The sequence below is a fragment of the Bos mutus genome, chromosome 9 (genome assembly GCF_027580195.1).
Source record: "Bos mutus isolate GX-2022 chromosome 9, NWIPB_WYAK_1.1, whole genome shotgun sequence".
Lineage (NCBI taxonomy): Eukaryota > Metazoa > Chordata > Mammalia > Artiodactyla > Bovidae > Bos > Bos mutus.
In genome coordinates, this window is record NC_091625.1 from 37,932,140 (window position 1) to 37,948,625 (window position 16,486).

Below are 16,486 nucleotides of genomic sequence, written 5' to 3' on the forward strand. Positions count from 1 at the left end.
CCAAAACTGACCAGACCTGTCACCAAAAAAAGATGCAATGATGGCAATTACATACAGTGATACTTGACTCACTACTCATTTGAGGAATGACAAATAAAATCACAACTAGATACACACACCTACTAAAATGACAAAATTTTTAAATCACATTAAATCTTGCTAAAGCAGAGGAACTAGATCACTCTTACACTCCTGATGGAAACACAAGATGGCACAGGTATTTTTTAAAACAGTTTGAGAGATTTTTATAAAGTTAAGCATTCACTCCATACAATCCAACATTGCCTCTCCTAGGTATTCTGCAAGGGAAATAAAAACACAATCACAAAAAAACATGTATATTAATATTTATAAATTTTATTCAGAATTGCCATAATCTGGAAATAGTCTATATGTCCATCAACTAGTAAATAGATAAACATTTTGTGATACATCTTTATAATGTAACACTACTCAGTAAGCAAAACGAATAAGCCACAGATACATGCAATAACGTGGATAAATCTTTAATGTATTATGTTAAATGAAAGCAACCAGACTCAAAATGCTCAGTGTTCTGTAGCTCCATTTTACAAGGCATTCTCAAGGGGGAAACTATTGGAAGAGACAAAAATCCAGTGGTTGCCAGTAGGCACAGGGGAAGGTGCCTCTACAACAGGGCAGGTGCGAACCCTCTGGAATTACGGGAATCATCTGTATCCTGATTGTGATGATGGCACATGGACTCTCTGCATTCGTCAAAATGAACACGATCATGAATCTAAAGAAGTGAATTTTACTAGGTAAATTATACCTCCACAAACCCGACTTATAAAAAATCTATTAAGTGTTCTGCACCGTGAAACTGTTAATATTGTTTGAAAATAAATGCTGTTAGTGTGCCAGGATCATCTTATAGCACGAATGGTATACTCCAAAATCTATGCAACTACTTATTTCAATTTGACTAAAATTGAAAGTCTTCAAAGGAAGAATACTATGCATTATTTATCTAAAGCAATTACATGTAAATATAATTAAATTACATTTATTAATTAAATTATTAAATTAAATGTAATTAAGTTAAATGTAATTAAATTAAATGTAAAACTGCTCTTATAATTCATCAACATGTACATTAGCTTTTTCTTTAGTTGACTAACTGGGTCCTTTGGCTACTTCTTTCATGGCGTAGAAGCAAAAGGAATAGTGTTAGTCTGTTTTGTAACAAATTGTACTAGTGACCAATAAACTTATAAAAAAATTAGTTCATAGCCATCTAACCCCACACTGATTAAATAAAGAATTTATAGACACTATCAAAACTATTATAAGTTCTAATTTTAGGACTATTTAGCCATTTCCCACTTAATTTTTAACGATCTGAAATTTGTTAATATATCCACTTGAAAATATTCAAGGTTAGTGCTGGGCCTCCATTAATTGTTGACAGTCGTTATCTATTTTATTCCTTTCAGTTCATTTCAGTTCAGTTGCTCAGTTGTGCAACCTGAATTGTGAGGTGTGTGAGGTACTTAGTGTTAAGTATTAGCTGAGGTACTTCAGTTCAGTCACTCAGTCATGTCCAACTCTTTGCAACCCCATGGATTGCAGCATGACAGGCTTCCCTGTCCATAACCAACACCTGGAGCTTACTCAAACTCATGTCCATCGAGGCAGTGATGCCATCCAACCACCTCATTCTCTGTTGTCCCCTTCTCCTCCTGCCTTCAATCTTTCCCAGCATCAGGGTCTTTTCCAATGAGTCAGCTCTTCGCATCAGGTGGCCAGAGTATTGGAGTTTCAGCTTCAGCATCAGTCCTTCCAATGAATATTCAGCACTGATTTCCTTTAGGATGGACTGGTTGGATCTCCTTGCAGTCCAAGGGACTCTAAGAGTCTTCTCCAACACCACAGTTCAAAAGCATCAATTCTTAGGTGCTCAGCTTTCTTTATAGTTCAACTCTCACATCCATACATGACTTCTGGAAAAACCATAGCTTTGACTAGATGGACCTTTGTTGGCAAAGCAATCCATTTCATTACTTTACGTTTCTTTATTTTGTACTACATGATCAGAATCAAGTACATAAAACTTAGAAAACTAAATTATGAAGACATAAAAATGTAGTTTGAAACTTCAATAAACTACTTAGTGTTTTAAAGTAGAAGCCCAGAAATTTAGGTATAAGTAGAAATATAATGCATTACTGCAGAAAACACTGCTAACTTTAATTGTGAAAATTAAAATTTGGGTTGAAGTACAACTTTATACACTTTTGAGTCCAGGTAAATATAAAGAACATACAATTACTGCTAGCAAAATACAGGATAGAAATAGACTGTAGGGTTTTCTCAAAACTTTGTCAGCCTTCTCAAATTAGTTGTGAGATAGTAAAAGAAAAAAAAATCAGTGAGTGATACAGTATGTCAGCATGACTGGTCTGCACAGCAAAACTGCACAAGATGATAATGAAAAAGTCTTGTTCTGCTCTTTCCAGAGCTTTGATAATCCATGCAGAACCAGGAGAAGCATATTTGCAGGTTTTGAATCTGATTTACACTGCCTTCCTGATCTAGCTGCCCAAATGAGATTCATGTAACCACAAGACCATCTGCAAATGTGGGCTTACATTCCAGTCATCCCCTAGTGAGACACACTCAGTAAACTTCACAGCCCTCGGCAGATGATTAATCTCATTATAATCTTTTGGTTAGATTTAAAACCTGTCCCTCAACTTTCAAAACTTCTTTCAAGAAATGTGGAAAGTATTCCCAACTGCCTATGTAAAAGCAAATACTTTGACCATCACATTTACATTTATAAAAACTTTACAAAGAATATTTGTCAAAGAATAGATTGACTTATGTTTCTTCCAATAGCAATGCTCCTCTATTTAACCTCATTCAACATTTTTAAATGGAACAACTCTCTGAGTAGGAGTTCATCCAAATACAGCAGCAGTCTTTAATAAACTTTCAATTAGTCCAGAGACTCACTCCACAGAAATTTTAACAATTCAAATGTTGAAAGGAGTACAGACATGGCATCCCTAACTTACTGGAATAAGTTCAGCAGATGTTTCCAGGGTGCATGCTGATTGCACTACTTCCTAATTCATACCAGGCTTTAAACATTTTCTCTGGCATGACCAAAGGACAATGACTTAAAAATACATTAGAAAGTTCTTCATGTTTCCTAATCGAATTATAATATAATATCTTAATTTAGTTGTTTCCCATATGTGTGTTAAAAATTTTATATAGTATACAGATCCAAAGAGCTTTCAGTTATCTGTGAGAGCAGTGTGCTTAAAAAAAGATGAATGCAAAAAATAATGTTAAGTAAAATAGAAATATTACTAACGTTTGCAAAAACTATGAGATACAGATAAAACTTGGTTGAAGGTCTACTAAAAATGTAAAAATTTTCATAATTAGAAGAGACCCTGATGATGGGAAAGATTGAAGGCAGGAGGAGAAGGGGACGACAGGCAGATAAGATGGCTGGGTGGCTTCACTGACTCAATGGATATGAGTTTGAGCACACTCCAGAAAATGGGGAAGAACATGGAAGCCTGACGTGCTGCAGTCCATGGGGTCACAGAGTCGGCCACAACTGAGCAACAACATAAATGGTGTCAAATTTATCTCCATGCACAGTGCATTAACTGCATACCAAGGTGCATTTCAAGTAACTCCAAAAAGTCAGCATCAAACGATCATAATAAGCATTAGAGCATTTGAATATTTATTCTCTGAATCATTATGACAGCTATAAAAACAGGATCTATGCAGAGTCTGGAAAAGCGCAAAATGAGGAGCAAGGGTATGTTTTAATATACATATTATTAGTAAATTTCGCTATAAGGCATGTTCACTTAAAAACATCTGTTTCTCACTTGTGCTCTGTGCAATGGTATGATTATTAGCAGTCTTGTTACTTCCAAAAATATAAAGTTTGTTATTAACTTTGATAAGTATATAATTTCACTCTGCTCTTTCCACATGCATTACTGACATAGGATGTATTATTTGTTTCTATTTCAATTTGGTACCACTTACTATTGTTTTTGGTGAACAACCGAGTTCACATTTTGAATGTTTCCCATGTGGATTAAGAAGTACACATTTGGCACTAAAGAAGACTTCCAGCAGATTTTTGTAATATTGCAGAGCCTGTGAAGTAACAAATAAAGAATACTGGCTCTGAAGAAAATATAAAGGATGATTACCTCAAACAGAAGTAATAGATCATTTAAAATATTAAATTATTATGAAATACATAGATGAATATAACATGGTTGGAGTGCATTCCTATGACTCAAGGAACTGTGATGAGGAAAATCTATGTAGTACAATTCTCATTGTAAAATAATAGATATGAGAAGTATATGGTTCCTTCTGAAATGGGTTACAGTTATTTATCAACTTATTTTAATTATTTTTCTTAAAGTAACATATAGAAATATTCACTAACAATGCCTTTTACTGAGTGCTGGTGAACTGAAAAGAAAGCCGCATTTAGTGTACTTAAGAGCACAAACGCTAAACAATAAATTCAGAAGGTTCATTAATCATGGGACGTTAGGAAAGCTGTCCTGATAAGGAGATATGTAACCTAAGACTTGGGAATGACCATGAATTAGCTAGACAAGGGTAGAGCTGGGAGAAGAAGGTTCATAGAAGAAAGAAGCTCACTGTCGGGCCTTGACAGTGAAAGCAGCACCGCGAGTTAGAAGTTGGAATAAAGCGTTCGAGGCAGCAGTGCAGGCGGTGAGAGAACGTGGCGATAAAAGGTGATACTAGATGGAACAACAGGGGATGTAATACACATGCCTCTCAGATCAGGGAAACATTTAGAATGTAACCAACAGCATCTTGCTAGTGGTGAGATGAAGGCAGTAAGCAGAGCATAATGTGATCAGTGGTTTGTGAAGAATGGATTAAATTGAGGCAGATATGAACTGGGGGCAAAAAATAACGAGAGTGTTTCAGGCATCCATTCAAAAGAAAGTAATGATTTAGACTAAGATGGTAGCAGGGGGATAAACAAAAGTGAGTGGATTCAAATTACAAACAATCTGCAAGACTCAAGAACTGAGCTTGAGAATGCATGCATGCTAAGTCAATCCAGTCATGCCTGACTCTGTGCAACACTATGGACTGTAGCCTGCCAGACTCCTCTGTGGATTCTTTACCACTGAGCCACCAGGGAAGCCCTTACAGGTACTTCCTTAATAAGCCTTTATTCCTCTAGCAGATTTATCCTTGTCACCTAATGGCTCATACATGTATTTACTTAAATTCTTCCGTAAACATGAGAACTATTTTCTAGACCTTTTAACAAGCAGCTTTTAAAGGGCAAAATCAGTTATGAGGTCTGGGTTTTTTCTTTGGCTGTGCTGCATGGCATGTGGGATCTTAGTTCCCTAACCTCCAGTTTGCAGAGGGAGCTCAGAGTCTTGACCGCTGGACTGCCAGGGTAGTTTGGAGTTGGGGGATTTCAACATGGGATTCTCCGGGCAAGAATCCTGGAGTGGGTTCCCATACCCTCCTCCAGGGGATCTTCTGGACCCAGGCATCAAACCCATGTCAAGTTAGAGGAAATAAAAATGATTTCTTGAATTCTTTGACCCTCAAGACTCAAATAGTTGTGTGCGTGTGTGTGTGTTTGCTTTTCTACTGCTGCACAACAAATCACCAAAAACTTAGTGGCTTAAAACAGTATACACTTATTCATTCATAGTTCTGTCGGTTAGAAGCCAGGCATGGCACGGCTGTAATCTCTTCTCAAAGTATTGCAAAGCTGAAATCAAGGTAATGCTAAGCTGAATTCTTGTTTGAGGGCCATGAGGAAGTATATGACTATACTCTTCTAAGCTCATTCTTACTGGTAAATCAGTTCCTGGAGTTTGTAAGACTGAAGTCTTTTATCCTGGCTGGTCATTGTTCTGTGTGCAGCTCTCAGCTCCTAGAAGACATCCACAATCCTTGTCACATGCCCTTCTCTATCTTCAAGCCAATAATGATGTGCCGAATCCCTCTCATGCTTTCTTCTCTGCTTTTAAGTGGCTCATGTAGTGAGGTTAGGTCCATCTGGATAATCTCCTTTACTTAAAGTCAACTGTGCCATATAACATAACTCAACCATGGGAGTACAAGCCCTCATGTTCACAATCCCAGGGATTATACAAGGCAGTACACCTGAGTGGGGACATCTTTGAGTTTTGCCTCCTGCCACAAGTAGTGACACTATTGAGATGACAGACACTGGAACAGGAAAAGGCAAAAGAAAAACTGAATTCCACTTTGGAAAACTTGTACTGAGAAACCAGTGAATACTCAAATGAAGTGCGCCGTTGGAAAGGCCTGGACTAGAGAACAAGAAATGAGATTGATTGGCATATAATCAATAACTGAACCCATGAGTATGGATTATATCACCTATGGAAAGGTACAGAAGGCTTAGGACCAAGCCTGGAGAAACTACAATATTGAAGGAATGAGGATACATCAAAAGTGAGTCAGCAAGGGACAAATCAGCAGAACTTGCTAACATGAATTACAAGGGGAGAGGTGACTGAAGAAAGTCATATTTGTTTATCTGTGTTAAATTTTGCTGAGAAACTTAGTATGAAAAATGTTCAACCATACTCCTGGGGATGTGGTGACATGGATTTAGGGGTTACAGTGGCTAAAGTTGTCTCTGTAAAATGGCAGATTCAGCAGGCAGACTGAAGAGTAGGAGGAAGGTGAACTTCAGAAATGGAATCGATAAAAGACTACCAAGGAAAGGTGGAGATTTTGTTTGTTTCTTTTAAGATGGGAGAGTTGGGCACATTTAAGCTCAAAGGATATGAAAGGAATTTAGATGAGAGACTAGAAAGGGGACAGACCCTGAAGCAGATGATTAGAACCCCCCTAGAAAGTACATTTTCTAAAAACACCTCTATCATTATAAATTGGCCAAGAAAGGAAAGGATAATTGTGGAAGTCAAAAGATTTATATTTATGGTGTAATGAGGATGTCCTCATCTATTTTCTAAGTAAAGTGAAAGTGAAGTCGCTCAGTCATGTCCGACTTTTTGTGACCCCATGGACTGTAGCCCACCAGGTTCCTCAGTCCGTGGAATTTTCCAGGCAAGAGTACTAGAGTGTGTTGCCATTTCCTTCTCCAGGGGATCTTCCCAACCCAGGGATTGAACCTGGGTCTCCCGCACTGCAGGCAGATGCTTTACCATCTGAGCCACCAGGGAAGCCCAAGTGAAGTAAGAGAGAAATAAAGTTTTTGAGAGAGAATAAGAAATGAATGAAACCAAAGGCTTGAGGAGAAATGTTTAGATGTGCCTTTCTGTGCCAAAAGGGAAAAGAATCTGACTAAAGTAGTATCACAAGAGTATCTTGTAGGCATTAAGACCTAAATAAAATTAGATTAATAGAGGAATCAATTGGTTTGTTTATACATTTTCTCCAGTAGTATGCAGCTACAACTCCTGGAAATACCAATGGAAATTAATAACTATATTCATTAATCCAGGTTGGTATTTTTGCTAAGGGGCCAAGATAGAAAGACAGTAGAGTAAAACAGTTTTACATAGTCCCAAGAAGGTGGTAATAAAAAAAAAAAAAAAAAGAAAGAAAGTATAAGGAAAGTAATAACATAGAAAAGACATGATAGTGAACACCTAATGGATAATACATGGACCCAGATGGCTCAGTGATAAATAATTTGCCTGCCAATGCAGGAGATACAAGTTGGATCCCTGGGTCAGGAAGACCCCTTGGAGTAGGCAATGGCAACTCAATCCAGCATTCTTTCTGGAAAGTTCCATGGACAGAGGAGCCTGGCAGGCTGTAGTCCAACCGGGTCACAGAGTTGGACACACCTGAGTGAGCCCTCAACGATTCAATGATAATATATAGGGAGAAAAAGAAATTGTTTTGGTCAGACAAAAGGGTTGAATAGCAGGAATAATTGCACCTTTCAGAAAAAAAGGATGAAAGGTTGCAATGAAAGACTAATGTCTGCATCTGTGACTTCAGAAAAGGGTTTGCTTTCTATCTTGTAACTGCATTTTAGCTTTTTTACCCTTCATTCTTTGTTTATGATTTCAATACCCACTGCAAGTCCTTTTAGACCATAATTTTCCTTTCTTTTAGCTGGTAATTTTGTTTCATGTCTCAGTTAACTGAAGTATTTATTTTAGTCATATTTAAAATAATTTTGTTTAAATTAAAGAAAGCTGAGCACTGAAGAATTGATGCTTTTGAACTCTGGTGTTGGAGAAGACTCTTGAGAGTCCCTTGGACTGCAAGAAGATCCATCCAGTCCACCCTAAAGGAAATCAGTCCTGAATATTCATTGGAAGGACTGATGCTGAAGCTGAAACTCCAATACTTTGGCCACCTGATGCAAGGAACTGACTCATTGGAAAAGACCCTAATGCTGGGAAAGATTGAAGGCAGGAGGAGAAGGGGACGACAAAGGATGAGATGGTTGGATGGCATCACCGCCTTGATGGACATGAGTTTGAGCAAGCTCCAGGAGTTGGTGATGGACAGGGAAGCCTGGCGTGCTGCAGTCCTGCTGCTAAGTCACTTCAGTCGTGTCCGACTCTGTGCGACCCCATAGACGGCAGCCCACCAGGCTTCCTTGTCCCTGGGATTCTCCAGGCAAAAACACTGGAGTGGGTTGCCATTTCCTTCTCCAATGCATGAAAGTGAAAAGTGAAAGTGAAGTCGCTCAGTCATGTCCGACTCTTAGCGACCCCATGGACTACAGCCTACCAGGCTCCTCTGTCCATGGGGTTTTCCAGGCAAGAGTACTGGAGTGGGGTGCCATTGCCTTCTCTGTGCTGCAGTCCATGGGGTCACAAAGAGTCTGACATGACTGAGCAACTGAACTGAAACATATATATATATATATATATGTATATACACACACATACATGTTTTGTATATATATATATATATATACACACACACAGAGAGAGAGAGATAAAATACATATATAAAGAAATATATAGACTCATATATAAGATATATACATATATATGTATCTTACGGTCTCGGCATCTTGCTAGATATTTTAGATGCATTTTTTATTTCATCTTTACAACAAAGAGATGAGTCAATTAATTTTTCAGACTAGGTAACTGGAGAGGTTAAGTAATTTGCCCTAAACTATAGTCTATGGAGCAAGCAGCACTGAAAGAAGAGGACCTCAAACAGATCTGCTCAAATTCTAACTTCAAATTTTTCTTCTCAAATACTAAAATTTGGTATATAGCTTTGAGCCTTAGCATATTTGAGTGTCCTTCTGTTCTTTTATGTATGATTATAAATTGAACTGGTATATAATCTGGGAACACACAAGCATTTTTCAATATGTATACTGGAATAATCGGAATGATTCCTACAAACATGGATTCTTATTTTGAGATCCTTGGAAAAGGATGACAAAGGAATGTTTGAGAAATAATTCGTAAAACTGACAGGACTCAGCGACAAACGGGTTAGATCTAAATATATAATTATTCAAAGGCAAATTCAGGATCTCAAGTTATATGAAAGCTGATGCAGAATGCAGGTAACCACTGTGAAATGAAAATATATCCTGTCATATCAATAAACAAATGTCACAGTCATCATCGATTTCTGCCCTCCAAATGTGAGTGAGGGCTCCCAAAACTGCAATCCAGCAGCTGCCTCTACCCCCTACAATGATTGCTGGGGAGCTAGGAAGAACACAAGCAGCAGCCATCTGCCACACCTGCCACTCCCTAAGGTGAACAGGGAAACAGGATTTGGCCCCAGATAGCTGAGGTGCAAATGAAAGGAATGAATTCAGTGAGCCCAGAAGCTTGCATCGTCGCATACATAGAACACTAAATTTCTTAACTTGATATCTGATCTTTGATATTCAGACTGCCTGCTCCCTTTGTTGCAAACCTGTATATAGCCTGATTCCCACTAGCAACTCTTCATAGCAGTTTTCTCAGAGCTACTGAGACACTGTCTCCCAGGCTCAGAGTCTTAAATATTCCCACCAAATAAAATAACTCTCTACTTTCAGGTTGTGGCTATATTTTTAGTCAATACTATCCATCCTCAGTTTCACCCAAACCATTGGTTGTGTCCAGTGGTTCTTCACAGATTCCTGGTCAGATCACCCTCCCAGACCCCAGGACTACTGCTTCTCTAAATTCACTTTTCTCTTCAGATCCCTATTTCATGTCTCACTCCTTACTCCCACTCCCAATGGACAACTTTGATCTTATTTCGAAGAAAAGGAAGCCATCAAGACCAGTTTCTCTGCTTCTCTCTGTATCACTTTTAGATTTAGTCACTGCAATACCTACTTTTACCTCTTCCTTTCTGCCTTAAATGAGAAAATAAATATGCTGTGCAAAGTTATTCTCTCCCAGGAGCTAAGGATTTCCTTTCCTATTGTATTTTGGCTTAATACTTGAGAAAGCAAATTATTTTTATAAATTCCAAATACTATATCTGGAATTCTTACAACTATGACATTTTATAGTGTTTAGAGCATAATGAACAAAAGCAAAGAAGGATCAAGAATTTGGACATTTTATCAAATTTAATATTAATTTTATGTCTTCAGAAAAGTCACTTCACATTCTGGACTTGAGATTTCTCATTATTAGCTCTGGTATATAGAAACATTCTATTAGAAACCTCATATTATTTAGAACTCTCAGTCACAGTTCTGTTTTCTATAAAATAGGTTGTTTGAGACTCAGTTTCAACTTCATAGCGTAAATGTAGATTTTCCCTTCTTTGACAATTACCCGAAAGCAAAAATGAGAATAAAAAAGAGAAACTCCACTTTTATTAAAACCATGGGATTGCTAAAACCTCATTACAAATAATAGGAAAGTGGCTTCCAGAAGCTCTGAATGTCTAAAGTAGTATAAGAAAAACACAGTTCAAGGAGACCTAGAGTTACGCATCTAATAAAAATCAGGCCCAGTGCACTTCTCCAAGTCAAGAGCACAAAGATATTCACTCCAGATAAGATTAGCAGCTTAAAGCCACAACCATTTTACTGTATCTCATGAAACTGTGGCAACAATTTGACCAAATCGTCAGCTGAATCATGCTTCTGCTCCATCTGGCCTTCACAGAGGTCATTTGACAGAGGTCATTTGGTTGTAACCATCTGGTGGATCAGCTGACTGGAGTGTCTGAAATAGTTTCACTCTTTTGTCTGGTGCCCCTGTGGGAAGGACTGAAATACTGAGGTCAACTGGAACTGTCTACACTTCTGTCTCATGTGGTTCCTCCACTGGTGACCACTGAATACTTGGACTTCTTACATTTTATTTCAATGTTCTCAGAGCAAGTGTCCTAGTAAACAAAGCAGAAGTGACCTTTTATGACCTACCCCCAAAAGTCACAGAGCATCATTTATCACTGTACCGTATTAGTTGAAACAGTCGTAAGCCTAACTAGACTTAACGGGAACCCTAAACTCTAAAGACTTGATGAGAGAAATGTCAAAGAATGTGCAACCATGTTTTAAAACTGTTATATGCAAAACCAATTAACGTTTTTTGGGCCACATGGAAAACAAGTGTGCAAGCTACTGTTGAGCCTCCAAACATCTGGTTTGATTATGAAAAGATTATGAGTTAGAACCTAACAGGAAAACACTAAAGGTCCACGTTGCAAAAATGATTGGAGAGGAAAATACAATAATGTTAACCCTATAGCTGCTACTTTTACTTCAATAGTGAGGAATAAACTGAAAAATAGTGCACTAATAACTGTTATTGTAAATACAATTTCTTTTTACCCATGAGATGGTCCTATCCTTGTAAATAGCTAGTACAGAAGTATAAACCTTATTTCAAACTGGTTGATCATAAGAACCAAAACTGAATGCTAAAACCAAAAAGAAGAAAAAGAAACAGGAAAATACTTATAGCAAATAATGAATATTAACTTTCAAAAGTTACTAATGTTAATATAGAAATTAAAATACTGTTCATACACATGTAACTATAAAATTAAATTTAAAAAATTTACTGAAACAGTCACTTCTATAATAAAAGAAACATAGAACTATCACATATCAGGCAAATATGATGAGACTATGTAAAACTATAATATGTAACCTGGCTGAACTCATTACAAACTTGAGGAGAACAACAAATCCATGAGAGAAAAGAGGCCCCACTGGAATCTACAGCCAAAAAGAGAGTTATTACTGACAACACAGAAAAAGATAGAGGCCAGGATTTGAGTAAAATGAAGAAAAGGAAATGAAGTCAGGTTTTTAAATGGAATACAGTTAAAAGTTGAACATGAACTACAGGTCAAAGAAGTACAAAAAAGAAAAAATCTAATAGCTGGAATCCTAAAATAAATAATGGAACAAAATAATTTAAATATATATTTTAAGAAAACGTTCAAAAATAAAAAAAAAGGAAGCTGAATCTAAAGCTTAAAGTGGGCACTATATCCCAGGAATTTAGAATGATCAGTACCAGGACATATCTTAGTATATTTACTACATGTCACAGATAATAAAAGAATCTTTTGGTGGAATAGGCATAAGATTATGGTATGGGGAAAACACTGCCAGAATGACAGGTGTCCAGTTTCTCCGACATAGAGTAAACTTTAAAGAAAGTTGAGTAAGGTCTTGCAAAGTCAACAAGAAAGTAAAACCTAAGAATTTTATGCCCAGAAAAATTGTTTAAAAATAAAGACCAAAAAAAAAAGCATATTTAAATAAGTAAGTGTTCATGGATAATTGCTTCTGATGGCTCAGCTGGGAAAGAATCTGCCTGCAATGTGAGAGACATGGGTTCCATCCCTGGGTTGGGAAGATCTCCTGGAGAAGGGAACAGCTACCCACTTCAGTATTCTGTCCTGGAGAATTCCATGGACTGTAGAGTCCATGGAGTTGCAAAGAAGAGGACATAACTGAATGACTTTCACTTTCATGGATTATAGATTCCATGAACCCTCTTTAAGAAAGTACTGAAAAACACACTTCAATCTATGAAAAACTGATAAACAACTGTAAAGAGGGGTGATACTGAATTCTGAAATCACTTAACTCTAGGATTAAGACAAAATAAATATGGTGATTATGATGATAGAACAGAACATAAATAGTATAAGCCCTGACAGAGTAGAAATAAAACAGCTGACAAAAGTCAGAAAGAGAAGGAACAAGAACACAGGAGGTAATAAGCATGGTGATTCCTTAATCTTGTACATTAAAGATCAATAGATTTGAATTATTAAAAAGCAATAGCTATATTTAAAATAGGAAATAAATGTTAAATATATGAATGAATGAAAATGTCTGGGTAAAGGAAGGGAGAAGAGAAAGAAATTTTAAATATATCAATTTTATCACTGTTCAGCATTTCAGTAGGAAATCAATAGATACATGACTAAAAATAAAAATTAAATCATTATAATCAAGAGATGGGAATACTAGATCACCTGACCTGCCTCTTGAGAAAGCTGTATGCAGGTCAGGAAGCAACAGTTAGAAATGGACATGAAACAACAGACTGGTTCCAAATAGGAAAAGGAGTACGTCAAGGCTGTACATTGTCACCCTGCTTATTTAACTTATATGCAGAGTACACTGTGAGAAACGCTGGGCTGGAGGAAGCACAAGCTGGAATCAAGATTGCCGGAAGAAATATCAATAACCTCAGATATGCAGATGACACCACCCTTATGGCAGAAAGTGAAGAAGAACTAAAAAGCCTCTTGATGAAAGTGAAAGAGGAGAGTGAAAAAGTTGGCTTTAAGCTCAACATCCAGAAAACTAAGATCATGGCATTCAGTCCCATCACTTCATGGGAAATAGATGGGGAATCAGTGGAAACAGTGTCAGACTTTATTTTTCTGGGCTCCAAAATCACTGCAGGTGGTGATTGCAGCCATGAAATTAAAAGACACCTTGGAAGGAAAGTTATGACCAACCTAGATAGCATATTGAAAAGCAGAGACATTACTTTGCCAACAAAGATCTGTCTAGTCAAGGCTATGGTTTTTCCAGTGGTCATGTATGGATGTAAGAGTTGGACTATAAAGAAAGCTGAGCACCAAAGAATTGATGCTTTTGAACCATGGTGTTGGAGAAGACTCTTGAGTCCCTTGGACTGCAAGGAGATCCAACCAGTCCATCCTAAAGGAGATCAGTCCTGGGTGTTCATTGGAAAGACTGATGTTGAAGCTGAAACTCCAATACTTTGGCCATCTGATGCGAAGAGCTGACTCATTTGAAAAGACCCTGATGCTGGGAAAAATTGAGGGCAGGAAGAGAAGGGGATGACAGATGATGAGATGGTTGGATGGCATCGTTGACTCAATGGACATGGGTTTGGGTGGATTCCGGGAGTTGGTAATGGACAGTGAGGCCTGGTGTGCTGCAGTTCATGGGGTCACAGAGAGAGAGACATGACTGAGTGACTGAACTGAACTTAACTGAATCATTAGACAAAAACACAAGCTCCAAAGTTATTTTTTTCATTTATTCCCCCCACCACAAACACCAGCTAGGAAAATAGTATAACATAAACTATGATAACAGAGCTAAAACCAAGCCACTTGTTTATATAAAAAATGATAGTAAAAGAAAAAGCTCAACTATATGTTATACATAAGTAGTTAGCCAAAGCAATGTTACTTAGAAATAAATTTCTTATGTCATTATAGAGCAAATGAAGGAAGTTACTTAGAAGGATTGAAAAATAAGGAATCGAAAATACATACTAGACAAATGTTAGTAACTATCAGAGGTTGTGATTTTAGTATTAGATTAGATTGATTTCTGAGGCGGAAAGCATTAAACAAGATGAAGAAGATTAAGACTCAAGTTTCAAACCACAGGAAAATCTAAGAGCATGAATACATCTGTACCAAATAACATTGCATTAATATACATGAAGGAGAAAAGGGTAAAAATACAAGGAGAAACAGAAATACACTAATAATAGGAAACTTGAATTCACTTCTCACAGTCAATGATGGTTCAAGTGGATACAAATTAGTAAGATACAGAAGACATAAATATGATGATGACTTTTAAAGTGGGCATACATCAAACCTAGCATCTCGAAAAGACAAGTGACAATTTCTTTCTAAAGGGCACGTGGAACACTCACAAATAATATCATCAAATATTTATTCTAGGTATGCTAGGATGATTCAACACTTTCAAATCAATCAATGTGATACATGACATTAACAAAATGAAAGGCAAAAATCATATAATCATCCCAATGAAACACTATTTGACAAATTTCAACATTTATTTGATAAAAACTCTTAAAGTGTGTAAAAAGGGAACATTCCTCAACAAAATAAAAGCCACCTATGACAAACCTACAGCTAACATCATACTCAATGATGAAAGGCTGAAAGTATTTCCTCATAAGACCAGAAACAAAACAAGAATGCTCACTCTCATTCTTTTCAACCCAATGTGGTATTAAAAGTTCTAGTCACAGAAATGAGACAAGAATTAAAAGGCATCCAAACTGCAGACAATATGATACTATATACAGAAAACCCTAAAGACCCTTCACACACACACACACCAAAAAAAAAAACAAAACAAAACATTAAAACCAATAAATTAATTCAGTAAAGTTACAGGACACAAAATCAATATACAGAAATCTATTACATTTCTGTCGAAAGAGGTATTAACAAAACAATCCCTTTTACAATTGTATCGAAAAGAATAAGATACCTAGGAATAAATTTAACCAAGGAAGCAAAAGAACTTTACACTGAAATCTATACCTTGATGAAAGAAATTGAAGTTGATACAAACAAATGGAAAGAAATACCACCCTCACAGATTGGAAGAATATTGCTATAATGACCGTACTACTCAAGCAATCTAGAGATTCAATGCAATTCCTATTAAAATACCAATGGCATTTTTCACAGAACTACAAAGAATCTTAAAATTTGTATGGAACCACAAAAGATCCCAAATATCTAAAGTCTTGAGAAAGAAAAACAAAGCTGGAGGTATCATGTGCCCTGATTTCAAACTCTATCACAAAGCTACAGTAATCAAATGGGTTTCCCTAGAGGCTCAGACAGTAAAGAATCTGCCTGCAATGCAGAAGATCTAGGCTAGATCCCTGGGTTGGGAGGATTCCCTGGAGAAGGGAATGGCAACCCACTCTAGTATTTTTGCTTGGAGAATTCCAAAGACAGAGAAGCCTGGCAGGCTACAGTCCATGGGGTTGCACAAAGCTGGACACAACTGAGCAAATAACACATAGTAATCAAAATAGTATGGCACTGGCATGAAAACAGACACATAGGTCAATGGAACAGAATAGACAGCCTAGAAATAAATCCATGTGTGTATTGTATATATGGTCAATTTACAACAAAGGATGCAAGAATATACAGTGATAAAAAGGTAGTCTCTTCAACAGGTAGTACTGGGAAAGCTGGACAGCTACATGAAAAAGAATGAGCAACT